Raw genomic sequence first — 14,483 nt, 5'->3', positions numbered from 1 at the left:
ATTAGGAAAAAAAGTAATTTTTTAAATATATTTTTTTCATTTTTTATTTTATTTTGTATATGCAGCACCCAAACTTAAAATTTTCATCGGCCGCCACTAGCATCGACTTGGCGAAAATTGTATAAATATTCTCGATTGTTTATTATATTCTTAGTGGAAATTATTAGTTTCCACTAAGCTTAATTCAAGGGCTTTTTCTATTCCATGTGCTGCTTATTGATTAAATTTGGTAGTTAAAATGATGCAGCTAAGATATCCTGTGAAACTGTAAATTTTTTTGGAGTAATACAGGAATTATATAATAATTTTTCAATATCTGTGACGCGTTGGGCTTTATTTAAAAACCATATTCTTGTTTTAAATTTAAAACCACTTCCTGCTACTAAAACAGGTGGGAAAGTAGAGTAGAGGCAATAAAGCCACTTAAAAATAATATCAAGGAAATTTACCAGACTCTTTTTGATATTACGGAAGATGAAACTAGAGATATCCGATTCTAGAGTTCAGGCAGACAACATAATTTCAAAGATTTATTCGTTTAAATTTATTTGCTCTGTTCATGTTTGGTACGAAATCTTAAGTCTCGTAAATGTTGCAAGCAAAATAATGCAGAATCCGACATTTGTTATAGGAAAAATTACAGATAATCTTGATTATGTTATACAAGAATTAAATACTAGCCGAACAGACCAATATTTTGAAGATATTATTAGAACTGCAAAAGAAGTAGTAAACGATCTTAATATTGATCCTATTTTTCAAGACATTCGCAAAATAACAAAAACAAAAATGTTTGGTTACGAAGCATCAGATGAGACAACGCATGATCTTAAACAAAAATTTCTTCGCGATTTTAGACACGACAATAACTTCGGTCACGGAAAGATTAATACTCTTAAAACAACATAGCGAGGACTTTAAAGTTATAAGAGACATTAGCAAATTAAAAGAATAAAAACAATCGGGTAGCACAGTACAAAACTTACCATAGGTTTGCAACTAAACTTCCACGGGGTGCACTTAAAATGTTTTAGTAACTTAAAACAATGCACTGTACTTATTCCTTATAAAGACTGGCTTAAAGGGACGAAACAAGAATGCTTTTCATCTTCCCCGTTATCTGTAGAGGACAGTGTAGGGGTAAAGGGGCGAAGCAAGAATGCTTTTCATCTTCCCCGTTATCTGTAGAGGACAGTGTAGGGTTAAGGTGTTATTGAGCTATTAAAGCCCTGATCATGGCAGGAGGGTAACAGCAATAGCCGAGCCTCAGTTAGAACTTCATTGGCTACAGCATTGCCATCCATTACCCACCAAAGGTAATAATCTACCTTAATGCACTTTACTCGTTATAATATAAATTTAAATAGTTTAGTTATTCAAAAAACTGTAAAGGTGTGAGAAAATTGCATCGCTTATTGAAAGCCTATAATGGGAAGACAAAATCTCTTTTCGATTGCTACAGAAGGGTTTTCGATTATGTAAAAAATAGATTATTATTTTTAATAAATGAATAAAATAAATTTCAAATAAATTTCAAAAATATCTAATAAAAGTACAAAAATTCCTTAACTTCTTCCCTCTCCCTCCAGAGTACTCAAGTATGTTTAAGAATTAATAATAATAATAATAATAATAATAATAATAATAATAATAATAATAATAATAATAATAATAATAAGTCGGGTCGCAGACTACGATTGTCAACAGAGGTTATTTTGGGAAAGAAAGAAAGCAGAATGCGAAGAAATTTTTAATTTTTAAAGCATTAGGAAACATTGTCAGTGAAGAAAAGTAACAGATTACCAATATCTAAAAATACTCTTATTCTATCCTACTCACTTTCCCGTGAACTTGATTTTCTTGGGGCAGTTTCTCAGAGCAAACTTCCTTTGTAACCTGAAACGCATCACAAATATTTTAATGTAATGTTATGGATAGAGAAATGCTGTACGCATTTCATTAAGAATATATAAATACAGGCAATATTATTCTATGCTTAGTAAATCCTGATTAAGTATTATTATTATTATTAATTACATCTCATCCAAGATTTAAAAAAAAAAGTATGTACCATATGTAATCAAATGCATGTAATGTACGTATCATATGTAAACAAATGTATGTATCATATGTAATAAATAAAATAAAAATAAAACACATTTCCTGCAGGAAATGCCTTAGGAATCTTCACTTTACATGTTCTGGAATCTCAGAAACAACATGGCAACGCAAATCCAATGCCAAACGAGAGGAATGGAAGTGCCTATACTGCAGCGAGAACAAAGAAACGCCGCCACCCACGGCGCAGCTTATTACGCCAGAGGAAGAATCGGACGATGAACTGAACAGACAAAAAAAAAATACCGGTGAGTCTTATAATTAGAATTCCGTAAATTTATTACTAGAAAAAGGTTTAGAGAATATTAAAGCCAGCTTAGTAGATCTTATCAAAGAACTCTTTGATAAACAGAATAAAGAAATAACAAAAAAATTAGCGAATATGAAGAGTTTGTTAAATTTAATAATTCAACAGTTGAAGAAGTCTTACAAACGGTAAAAGACATTAAAACCAGTATTACATACTAACCGACAGGCAACACAAATTGATGAAAGACACATCTGAACTCCGTCAAGAACTTAATTCCCTAAAACTACAATATGAACTTTTAAATCAACAACAACAACAACAACATAAAGAAGACCTTGTCATAAACGGTCTTCCAGAAACTGAATCCACAGAAAATCTCAGAGAGGTAGTTTTAAAGTTAGGCCATGCAATTGATATCCCCCTACAGCATAATGATATTCAGACCATAAATCGGATCCCCAGGAAGAAGAAAAAACAAGGCTTGCCACGACCCGCACCAGTCATAGTTCGTCTGACAAGCAAGGCTACAAGAGACAATCTCATAAAAAGCAGCAGACTGAAAAAACTAGTTGTCAAGGACTTAAACGCATCGCAAGACAATATACCAATCTTTCTATCTGAGTATTTAACACCTTCCAATCAGAATCTGTTGTACCAAGCAAGAAAAGCAAAAACAGAAAAAAATTATCAATTTTTGTGGATCAAAGATGGCAAGATATTCTTGAGAAAGTCACAAACTTCAAAGTCTATACAAATAAAAAGCTAGGGAGACATAGATAGGCTGCCAGGGTGAAACAAAAGACTCCAATTTAGTTCAAAAAGAAGACCTCACCACAACAAAAATGAATGTGAACCATCAGATAGATGTAATTACACCAGAATACATCAGCAATTGCACTTTCGACTCGTTTGATGTATGGAAACTACACACAGTACAAGCGAGAGGACTCTCAATCTTGCACATTACCATCAGAAGCATCCGAAAACATTGGTTATTGTTACAGGCTTATCTGAGGAATTACACTGATATTATTGATATATTGATTCTTACAGAAGTATCCATAACTGATGACGAAGCGACTGCTTTTTAAATTCCAGGCTTCTAACAACATAGATCATACCGCCAAACAAAAGGAGGGGTGAAATATTAATATTTATGGAACATAAATTAATAGCAAAAGAAAAAAGAAACTGTCTATCAGTTTGAGCATGCTGAAACCCTTTGATGGCCTGTAAATGCTATTTACAGGCCATCAAACTTAAACATGATAAAATTCTTGCACGAACTCAATTGTTGGCTTTCACGCCAAGAAATATGCTCAACCAAATACCTAATGATAATTGGCGACATAAACATAAATATTGCAAACGAAAACCAGAACAACACTGTACAATACCTAGACACGCTATCCATGTATAACCTAATATCATTATCAATATCAATATCATCATGTACCAGAGAAGAAATACTATCACTGTTTCCTGCCTAGATCATATAAACCTTCCGAGCACCACCAAACAATTACACTGCATCAGTCATAAAGTGCAAAGTAGCAGACCATTACTTCACGGCTGTAAACCTGCACACTAAGACAATATCCATGCAGAAGAAAAGCAACACAAAACAATAATAAACGAAGAAATAGTCAACCGTGAAATAAGAAAAACCAACTGGGAACACGTGGCATCAGATTCAGCAGGTATCTTATACAACAACATTAAACTCACACTGGCGAAAATATATAAGAAAGCTGCAAAGAAAGTCAGAATTCGTTCAAAAACAACCCAAAATCCTTTATACTAAAATAGCACATTTGATAACACAAAACTAGTCCTAGAAATACACAGAAAGGACGCTCTATGAAAAGAATTAAAGCGATATCCAAATAATACAGCTTTAAAAACTGAATATAACATAACAAGGAATCGCCTTACAACGCAAATAAGAAATGCAAAGAGAAACTACTACAGAGACAAACTAACCTCCGCACAAAACAACATGAAACAAACCTGCCATCTGATCAACGAGATGCTAGATTGTGCTCCTAACACCACTGCCTCCGAAACAATAAAACACAGCTTCATGAAAGACGCAAAACCTATCCAACAACTAGCAAATGACTTTAACCAATACTTTGCAGACTCCATCCAAGAACTGCATAGAAATATTCCCCCAATCACAAAACGTGATCCTCCACCTGGACCACAATCAAAACAGACATTATGGTTCCCAACCATAAAAGAAGCAGAACTTCTCTTTGTAATACATCAAATCAAACCAAACAAAGGCCCGGGAATTGATGGAATAAGACCTAAGGATATCAAGCAACATGCAACTAGCTTAGGTCCTATCCTACTAAAATTAATAAATAAAATATTTAAAACAGGACAAATACCAAGTATGCTAAAGACCGCCATAATCACACCCATATACAAACATGGAAAAAGAAATTTAATCAGCAATTACAGATCCCCATAGCAACATTACCAATTATCAATCAAATTATGGAGCGTATCGTAATGAAGAAACTCACAGCATATACACAGATCTTTCATATTATCCCCAAAACACAATATGGTTTTCAGAAAAATAAGGGAACAACATCTCTCTTGGAAGATTTTACAGACGTAATTAATACCGCCTTAGACAAAAACAAATTGACATGATAGTCTTTATTGATCTAACTAAAGCATTTGACACACTCACACATCAAACCTTGTAAGAAAAGCTAAGGCATGTTGGAATAGACGGGCCTCTTCACAGGTGGTTTACAAACTATCTTCAAAATAGAAAGCATATCACACGTATCGGGTCAAACCGAAGCAGAGAGCTACCGGCCTGTGGAGTGCCACAGGGAGCTGTATTCTCCTCAACTCTATTCAACATTTACACGTACGATATTAATCAGCTACCTCTCAAAGGTAAGATATTCCAATACGCAGAAGATACAGCGTAGCTGTATCTTCTGCGTATTGGAATACAACCATAGCCCAAACAAGCATGAACAAAAGCATAGCCCAAACAAATATGAAACATGACATAAATCTGATTACAAAATTAATGATATTGAAAAATCCACTGACTCGACCAGTTGATAACAAATATATAACCAACCAACATCCACTCTCCAACATAAAAAACACACAGAAGAGTAAAACCACTACAATCACTCAGGTTGAAACAATACGATACCTTGGAATTTACTTCGATGCAGATATGAACTGGAACAGCCACATAAACCATCTACACAACAAACTCCGAACAATAAGTGGCAAACTCTACAGATTAAAAGACACAGTTCCCACACGCCTAAAAACACTAATATAACACGCCTAAAAACACAAAGCACTATGCCAAAATATACTAAGATACGCTATAACAGTGGTGTTCAACATTTTTTACTACGCGAGCTACTTTTCTATAAAAAAGTTATTCGGCGATCTACTCTCTATTATAGCTCACGTTCCCCCAACCTGATATCTGATTACGCACAAATAAACAACTAAAAATAAACAACTAAAAAAAAATACACAACTAAAAACTTTATTTGTGTATTTAAAAATTTATTTATCACTTTTAATTATTTTAATGCAACAAATATTTTAATACAAAAAAAAATAGATTGGAATAAAATATTTATTTCTCTCTTTTGGAAAACCAAAGTTAGAAAAAACAACAGATTGATTACAAACTCACAAGTTACAGGAAATGCTGGTTGATTAAAAAAAAAAAGTTAATGTAAAATTTGGCATTGTTTGGACCTCGCAATATTTTCATAGTCAAGTTGATATGAAGTGGCCAATCGCAAGCAATCATCCAAATGATCATTTGTAATTTGGATTCTTAATTGATTTTTTATGACGGTCATATTTTGAAAAAGCGGATTCTGACAAGTATGTCGATCCGAAACACGACAGAATTATTCGCTCAATATCAGTTAATATTGGGAATTTTTCATGCGCATACTTCCAAATGACTTCATTGTTTATTGATTTTAAATGTAAACTATTCTGAATGTTTATTATCTCAAGTTCTACTTCAGCTTGGTTTATAACAAACAGCCCACTAATTTTATTTGAAATTTCTGTGATGTTCAAGTTTTCTTGAAATGGATTATTGATAAAAGATAAAATCATTTCAGTTTATTAAAATCTTTAAATCTTGAATTTATTTCTTCCTCAACTAATTCTATTTCACGAATAAATTCTTTTAAATCACTGCGAAGCATTTCTTGATTTTGTTCAAAAAATTTTAATAAATATGGGAGATGTCTAAATTCGCGGTCATTTATATTTTTCTTTAATAAAAGTAAGTATTGTTGGAAAGTTTTTATTGAACTTAACATGTCAATTAAATTTTTATCTCTACCTTGTAACTCTAAATTTAAATTGCTTAATTTCGTACAGAAATCTTCTTTTATCACTCAATTGTGGATAAACATTTCCTTTTTCATCAAGAAAAATTTTTACATCGTTAATTAATACAAGAAATCTTTCTAAAAATTGACTTCTGCTGAGCCAGCGAACATTATTGTACAACAGAAGTTCCCTATCATCATCTGCCTGTAATTTAAATAACCGCCGTTGCAGGGCTTTTCCTCGAACAGAATTTGCAATTTTAAATGTAATATCCAAAACATCTTTTGTGTTTATAATCTTTTACTACACAGTACTTGTGGGGGAATAATACAGTGGTACGTTAAAAAATCTGGATATTTGTCATCGTTTTTTACATAATGAAATGAAGCATGATTTATTACCTATCATTGCAGGAGCACCATCGGTAGTAATAGACACAAGTTTAAAAAGCGGAAGTTTGTGTTGTTTATGGTGATTGAGGCCGCTGGATTAATCGATTTCAACAATCGATTTATTCGTTTAAAAACGAATAAATCGAATGTTGAAATCGATATTTCTGTTTTATTATAAAAGACAACCATTTTTTCTATCTTTCCTTGAGGCATCACGGGCCGAAAGAAATTGGTTTGGGGGCCGCCAGTTTGACTCCACTGTTTTAGGAGGTTGAACTGCACTTAAAAAAACTCCAGAGGATAATAGATGGCAATGCTGTAGCCAATGAAGTTTTAACTGAGGCTCGGCTATTGCTGTTACCCCGCCAAGATCAGAGCTTATAGCTCAATAACACCCCATCCATACAATTTCTTCTACAGATAAAGGGAAATATGAAAAGCATTCTTGCTTCACTCATCTGGCCAAAAATAAAGAAAAAAATTTAGGAAGAAGCCTCGTTTCTCCCTTTTTTGGTAATTTTTTCAAAGAAAATGAGTTAACTTCAATTCACTTATTTAATAATTGATTTTGTATGAATATTATATGTTGCGCTGTCGAATAGTTTATTCGTTCACACCTGTGATATGATGTAACCCAATAATAATAAAAAAAGTGGTAGAAAAGTAAGGATGATCTAGAATTCAAGATATTTAATTCTCTTTTCCGGACTTCGACCTGTTCTTTTGAACAGGTTCATCACTTGAGAATGCAGTTGATGTTTCAATGTTTCTTGCCTTAATACTACATTTTTATATTGGTTATTCAGTTTACTTAAAGAATCCTGAAGAATTAATAATGGATTTATTAAGAACCTCCGTAGTTTAGTTGATATCAACGAAGCCCTTTCGTCAGAAAGACCAGATTCGATTCCCATCTAAGAAACTTTATCTGATCACTTTCGACAAAAGGTGAGTTAGCAGGTCTCATACAGAAGTTGGTTTGTTTGTTTGTTTGTTTTAACCCAGAAACTCGGGTTTACGTCTCTCAGAACAAGCAAACCGGTCCCCGTGAACACACGCATCTACAGTCATAAATAATTAACCCCCACGAGGAGCTCAACTAGCACTAAGAGACAGAGCAGGGAACTCCATACGAATAAATAAAATAAATGGATTTATTTAGGAATATAACATCATCACCATAAAGTAAATAGCTAAGATTAATGCGATCTTATAAAAGTGATGAATAAATGGAGATGTGTGCACCTTTGTCTCAAACCATTCTTTCAGTACCTTCTTCAATTCTAACTGGTGACTGAACACAAATACAGACTATGCATTGCTGTGTATAATGTTCCATTCTTCCCATTATAATTGCAATGTTTTGAAAAGCTTTACTCTGGGCACCTTGTCGTATGCCTTTTCTAGATTTACAAAACTTATATAGATCCATGTAATATTCCCACGATTTCTCAACTATTTGTCTTAAAGTGAAAATCTGATCTTGACAACTTCTATTTGGCCTGAACTCTGTCCGTTCTTCTCCAAGTTTCTCTTCCACAATTTTTCTTACCCTCTCCTGAAGTATGCTTATATAAATCTTACCTTGAACATCCAGTAGATAAATTCCTCTGCAATTCCCATATTCAGTTGTATTTCCCTTTTTATTGACGTGTACTATAAGAGCTCTATTTCAATGAAAAGCGGTAATGTTGAAAATGAGAAGTAATTTTTATTCCACATTAAATAAAAGACCTATTATCTCACATGATTCGAAAAGTGCTTCATCATCATGATAAAACAGGGCTCGGTTCTTGTACCCTCCTTTGCTTATGCACCTGAAAGTGATCTATATGATATTAGGATAGTATTGCATATTTAAGTTTCTATCAACAGTTTTCTTTCAAATGAATCGGTTATTTGAGAGTATTTAAATTTAAACTGAAATTTCTGCTTTCTTTCAAGGCTGCTTTGAATTGCATCAATGTGACCATGTTAGTTCTACAACAGAAGTTATTCAATGTCCTGAACACCTGTAATGGATCTTATATGAATGTGTAAAGAACTGTGTTGAACATTTCTGTTCGGGTATCGGTTTTGCCGTTAAGTTGCATCATAATGTGATCCAGGTAGATGATGAATAACATTGTATGATAACATGTAGAAAGCCTTAATCATCACATCATCTCCCTTACATCGTACAGTTCAGTTCTAAAATAGGACTCGCAACTGCATAGGCTATTTACCACTCTGTATAATGTTATATTAACACCATTTAATTGTGGTGTCTTGAACAGTTTTTTTTTCCTTACAAAACTTAAATACAGATTTTGCACATTCTGTTGATTTCTCGACTGGTTGTCTTAAAATTTAGCCTTTATTTCCCAACCAATTTGGTCTGTGTATATATATATATATATCAGTATTTCAAGTGGAGTATCGTTTGTATTAGCTTATTTTAACATTTTAGGTTTCTAATTTCAAATATTGACGTGTATTGTGTGATTGTGGATATTTCTGAATACGCCACCGCTGTTTTGTCCATTATCGTATTTTAATAATTTTTCAAAAAACAAATGTACATTCTACACATTCACAATATCTTACTTTCAGATTTTTATGTTACCTTTCTCATTAGTGGTTTTTTTTTTTTTTTTGCTCTAATTTTTCTCCATTTCGAGGTTTTTTCGTTTGCCTCCAGAACATGCCATCTTCGCACACACTGACTCACTTTTTATAGTGCTGTGAAATAGCGTTCTTCTCCCATATATTATTGGAGTATAAGTGTAGTTCATTATTTAAATGAACATTTAAATAATGGAATAAAATGTTGTTCATTCGTTCATTCAAACTTTCGCATTTATAACAGAGAAACGTAAACTGTACATTTATTTTTCGCCTTGGGGCCAATGATCTGCTTGCTTGCTTGTATCAAACAAAGCATTTGAATTACTAGCACTAATTCGTTATTAGAAAAGATGCAAATTCCAGATTCTGCGGCTAAATTTAATTGGAAATTGCATTTAATTTTCGTTTCATTTCAATACTAAATGATAAGAAGTTGACAAGAAATTAATATTTTTCAAAATGAGATGCACGCCGGTAACGATTTAATTTCGATTGATCGAAGTCATTCCTTGGCCAGTTACCGAAGGGAATTTAAACAGTCAAAATTGAAAGAGGTCAGCATGAATTAGGAGAGCGATAAAACAGCAAATGAGGGCAACATTGTCAGCCAAGAAATTGAAGCTAGAAGAAATCATGTGGAGGAGATCTGACATGGAATATCCATTCACTTGATCTTCTTTTCTTATAGACCACATCACGCTTAATGTAGTGGGGTTAGCGGGGTGATTTGTCAATGTAGAGACGATGCCAGTTGAGATTCGATAAGGAATAAAAGATGGGATTTAAATACTAAATACTGATATGGATGCACGTCAATATCGTCCAAGCATTTCTCTACACAGGGCTCTTTGCATGTCGTCATGCTCCGATTCTCTTAAGACGCGACTTGGCAGAGTAAGCAGTAGCAAAATTGTTCACCAATTGATATGGAAGCACATATCCAAATGTGTCCAAATTGATGTCCAAACACATGACATTTGTCCAAAGGCGAGTGACCTAAACGGGATAATTCCCTGTTTAATATTACTCCAGACATCCAGGATATCCTTATCTTCAGTTTTCATGTCGCCTTTATCATCTTTGATTCCTTTTACAGTATTCTTTCCACCATTTCTAAGCTTCTTCAATAGCCTCCAGATCATTTTGCCACTTCTTGATATTTATTTTCTATGTTCTTACCAAAGTCGTCCCATGACTTTTGTTTAACTACTTTTACACACAGCTTAGCTCTCTTACATTTTTCTTCTGTATTCTTTTAGGACATGTGCCGACTTATTTGCTAGGAACTTTTGGTATACTTTCTTCTTTTCCAGAACTACTTCCTCCCCAGCTGAATCGCTCAATGTCCTTTTCAGAGTTTGCCACTGAGACTCCAAGGTTTGGTTCTTGTTTTAATATAATAATAATCCTTTCATTCTTGACTTTTCACAACCTTAGCTTTGATCTATTAGCTTAGACCTCATCTCTTGTTACCGAGAACAGTTTTGACTTTTTTTCTTTTTCTTTTTTTTTTTACAGTTTGGATCTAGATGCAAAGCACAGATTTAACTCTATCATTAGGGAGACTTTTAGTTACAAAACCACATAATTTACATCTGTAGCTTCTGGATAACCCAAATCATTGTAAAAGGACAGCGATACCTCATTTTAAGAGTTTAAATCTGTTATATTCTTCCAAAACACAGATTCGAGGGGGGGGGGTAAAATTTAATGTTCCCAAATGTTCAGTCAGTCCTAAAAAAAATAAAAAAAAAACCTCCCTAAAACAATACGTGTGTGTACACACATACACACACACACACACGCATACAAATAATAACTAGATATATTTGGGGGGGGGGGAATCCTACTCTTCCACCTTATTGGGTTTTACACTTGTTGTTGCGACACAGTGTTTATTGCCATTCATCTTGGTGTCCCTATTTTATTCATCTATTTTATTTATTTATTTTTAATTTTATATTTTATTTTATTTTATTTTATTTTATTATTTTTTTTTTTTTGCATTCTGCTTTTGTTACTCCTTTTTTCCTGTATGCTATCCATTCATTGTTGCTGGTTGTAAGACACTTTTTGTATATTTCTTTCTTTCTGATCTTATCAACTAAATTAACGATAATTCTCCAATGTATTTTAACTAAATAAACTCTCAAAATAAGTTCTGCAACAAGATAGCTGCTAAAGCAAGATGGCAGATGCAACCTTTGAGGCCCGAAAATACAATCTCGAGTCAATCGTAAGTCGGTTTATTTCCGCCCCCCCCCCCCACATGCCTGTTCATCACATCCTATTGCTTATACGTTTACGGTAAATGCAATGTATTAACATATTTTATTAATTCGTTTCGTTTCGTTTCGTTAGCAGAATTCACGTGCAAATTGGATTTCAATGTAGAATTATTAATACAAAGTAATATAATATCATCGCAATTTATATGAGGGGGAAAAATTAAAAAAGCATATTTGGCAATTTGACCTTCCTTGTTGAAAGTATTAATAGATATTTGAGCAGTGATGACTTGTTTCTTCTCTTCATAAATCTCTCACTAAGAGGCTAACGTGTCATTTCATTTCTCTTTGGCTTTTAAGAACCATGAAACATCACAGGATCCACGCAAACAATTAAAATACGAGATACTAAAAATATACGATATCCGTTAACTACAAAGATAATAAGCCAAAAGGCTATTTTACCGGCGAATTTGTTAATTAAGAGGGAGATGTTAAATCCCGTTTTATTTTATAGCCGGGTACGAAACTCGGGTCGAAATCCATCGACATCCATAGAGTTTCAATGCCGAAAAAATAAAACGGGATTTAACATCTCCCTCTTAATTAATACGATATCCGTGTTGAAAGCTAAATTGAGGAAAGCACACATGCGCAAAGTGTGCTGTTTGTCTTTCAGAAGATCGCCGTTAGGTAGCGTGCGTATACCGTAGAGGGGATAAAGCTTATAATTCAACAGTTTTGTAGCACTTTTAGCATAATTTACATAAGTTGGGACTGTGTGTACTTTTTTGATTATTATAGCCCCACAAATATCGCTAAGACTATGAGGGTGACTGAAAAACCTTATTATCTTTTTCGTAACAGTGGGGAAAAATAAAAAGCAACGCAGCTTATCAAGAAAACTTATTTAAAAATTAAAAAAGTAAATTAATTTTTTAAACCTTAAAAGTTTTTAAAATATTCTGTTTTTCATCTACTAAAATGATATTGAAATTGCAATTATTTTATATATAAAATATATAAAAATATTCAAAATTATTTATATGTGGTATAATTCTGTTATTTGGGTTGAAGAGAATTAATATACTCAGCGAAAAATGTATAAACCAATAAAAATCGGGGGGGGGGAATCCTTATCCCACTCGCTGTACTAATATAGGTGGCGGTCACCAAAGAAAAGTTGTAAATAAAACTAAGAAAGAATTCTCTACCGAAGCTATAGACACAATAATACGTATGAACTTAATAATATATATTACTATTCATCGACTTGCGATTATATTATGTATATACGTATAGTTCTGAATTGCTAAACCTTACTCGCTTATTGACGTTAGCAATATTAAGAAAAAATTAAAAGTTTTATATTATCTTTATATAATCTTTTTATTAACAAATTATAACTATAATATATAATATATTAATATATTTAATATTAACATTTTTTATTTAATAATCTACTTCAAAACTAGTAAATTATTTATACACCCATCTCTAATATATATAATGTTTCTACGTATCAATAATTCAAAGGCGTTGCTTCATACTTACTTGGCGCTAGGGTAGCTGCGATCAGGAAGGTAGCTCCCTCAGAGTGAGGCTTGCCCATTGCACTCAGGGTATGCTGACCTCTGCCAATTCCTCAAATAGGGAAATTGGAGCGTGTAATTTTTGGTAGGAGGTTTTTGTAAAACCTTAACTAATGAAAAACAGTTCCATAAATCAATTTTTAAGAGCTTGATATTAAATTTGAGGTTGCACATCATTACGGATACGGATATGGAAAGAAAAAATGAAACTTTTTTTTTTCGCCTTCATGTGATTTACAGGATCGGCGAAACTTTAAAACGGCATAAGATTGAACAAAAATAAATCCCTTCTATAAAATCGTAAGGAGTGATTATGCTGTATAGATCATTCAACATTTCATTGTCAGAACTGGGATTTATATATATATATATATATATATTTTTTTTTTTTTTTTAACATAATAAATCCCACTTAACGTGTACAATTGTAGTACCATACTATGCAGAAATCAACTTGAAGAAATATAGGGGAAAATTGTTTCAGTTGGAAATGTGTCTGATTACAAAAAATGGAACACTTCAACCAAATATATCACAATTGCAGAATAATGAGATGTGTTTAGCCTTTAGATATCGAAACAACTAAATAAAATGCAAGACATGAGTCGTGGCAAAAAAATTGGAAATATCCAATAAAATATTTAATTAGATTGCCAGATGCGTGATTTGATGCCAATGCTTTCCGTATCGTTGGAAAAGTGTTAGTGAAATAGGTATATTTGAGGATCGGTAGGGCAAATCCTTCTTGCGTGTGTGTGTGTGAGGGGGGGGGGTGGAGAAAGACCTCGTGTTTCCTGTGGTTCCAGAAGAAGTCGATGTAAATAACTTTATCTTGTGATGTTTTGTTAAATTGATTGTGTGTAGCAGCATTGGTATTAAAATTGTTTGATGACTATTGCTTTACTGTTGAAAAAAAGATAATTTGGTTTCAAATGAG

The 14,483-nt window shown here is 33.1% G+C and overlaps 1 pseudogene; it reads left to right on the top strand.

The window, feature by feature from the left end:
- The first annotated feature begins 13,500 nt into the window (after positions 1-13,500).
- LOC150094903 (U1 spliceosomal RNA) lies at positions 13,501-13,655 on the top strand (annotated as a pseudogene).
- Positions 13,656-14,483: the final 828 nt, after the last annotated feature.

This window comes from Typopeltis vanoorti, chromosome 21 (genome assembly GCF_054136105.1).
Source record: "Typopeltis vanoorti isolate ZY-2024b chromosome 21, IOZ_Tvanoo_1.0, whole genome shotgun sequence".
NCBI lineage: Eukaryota > Metazoa > Arthropoda > Arachnida > Uropygi > Thelyphonidae > Typopeltis > Typopeltis vanoorti.
The sequence above is the reverse complement of the archived record's forward strand: the minus strand, read 5'-3'. Positions and strand labels throughout refer to the sequence as shown.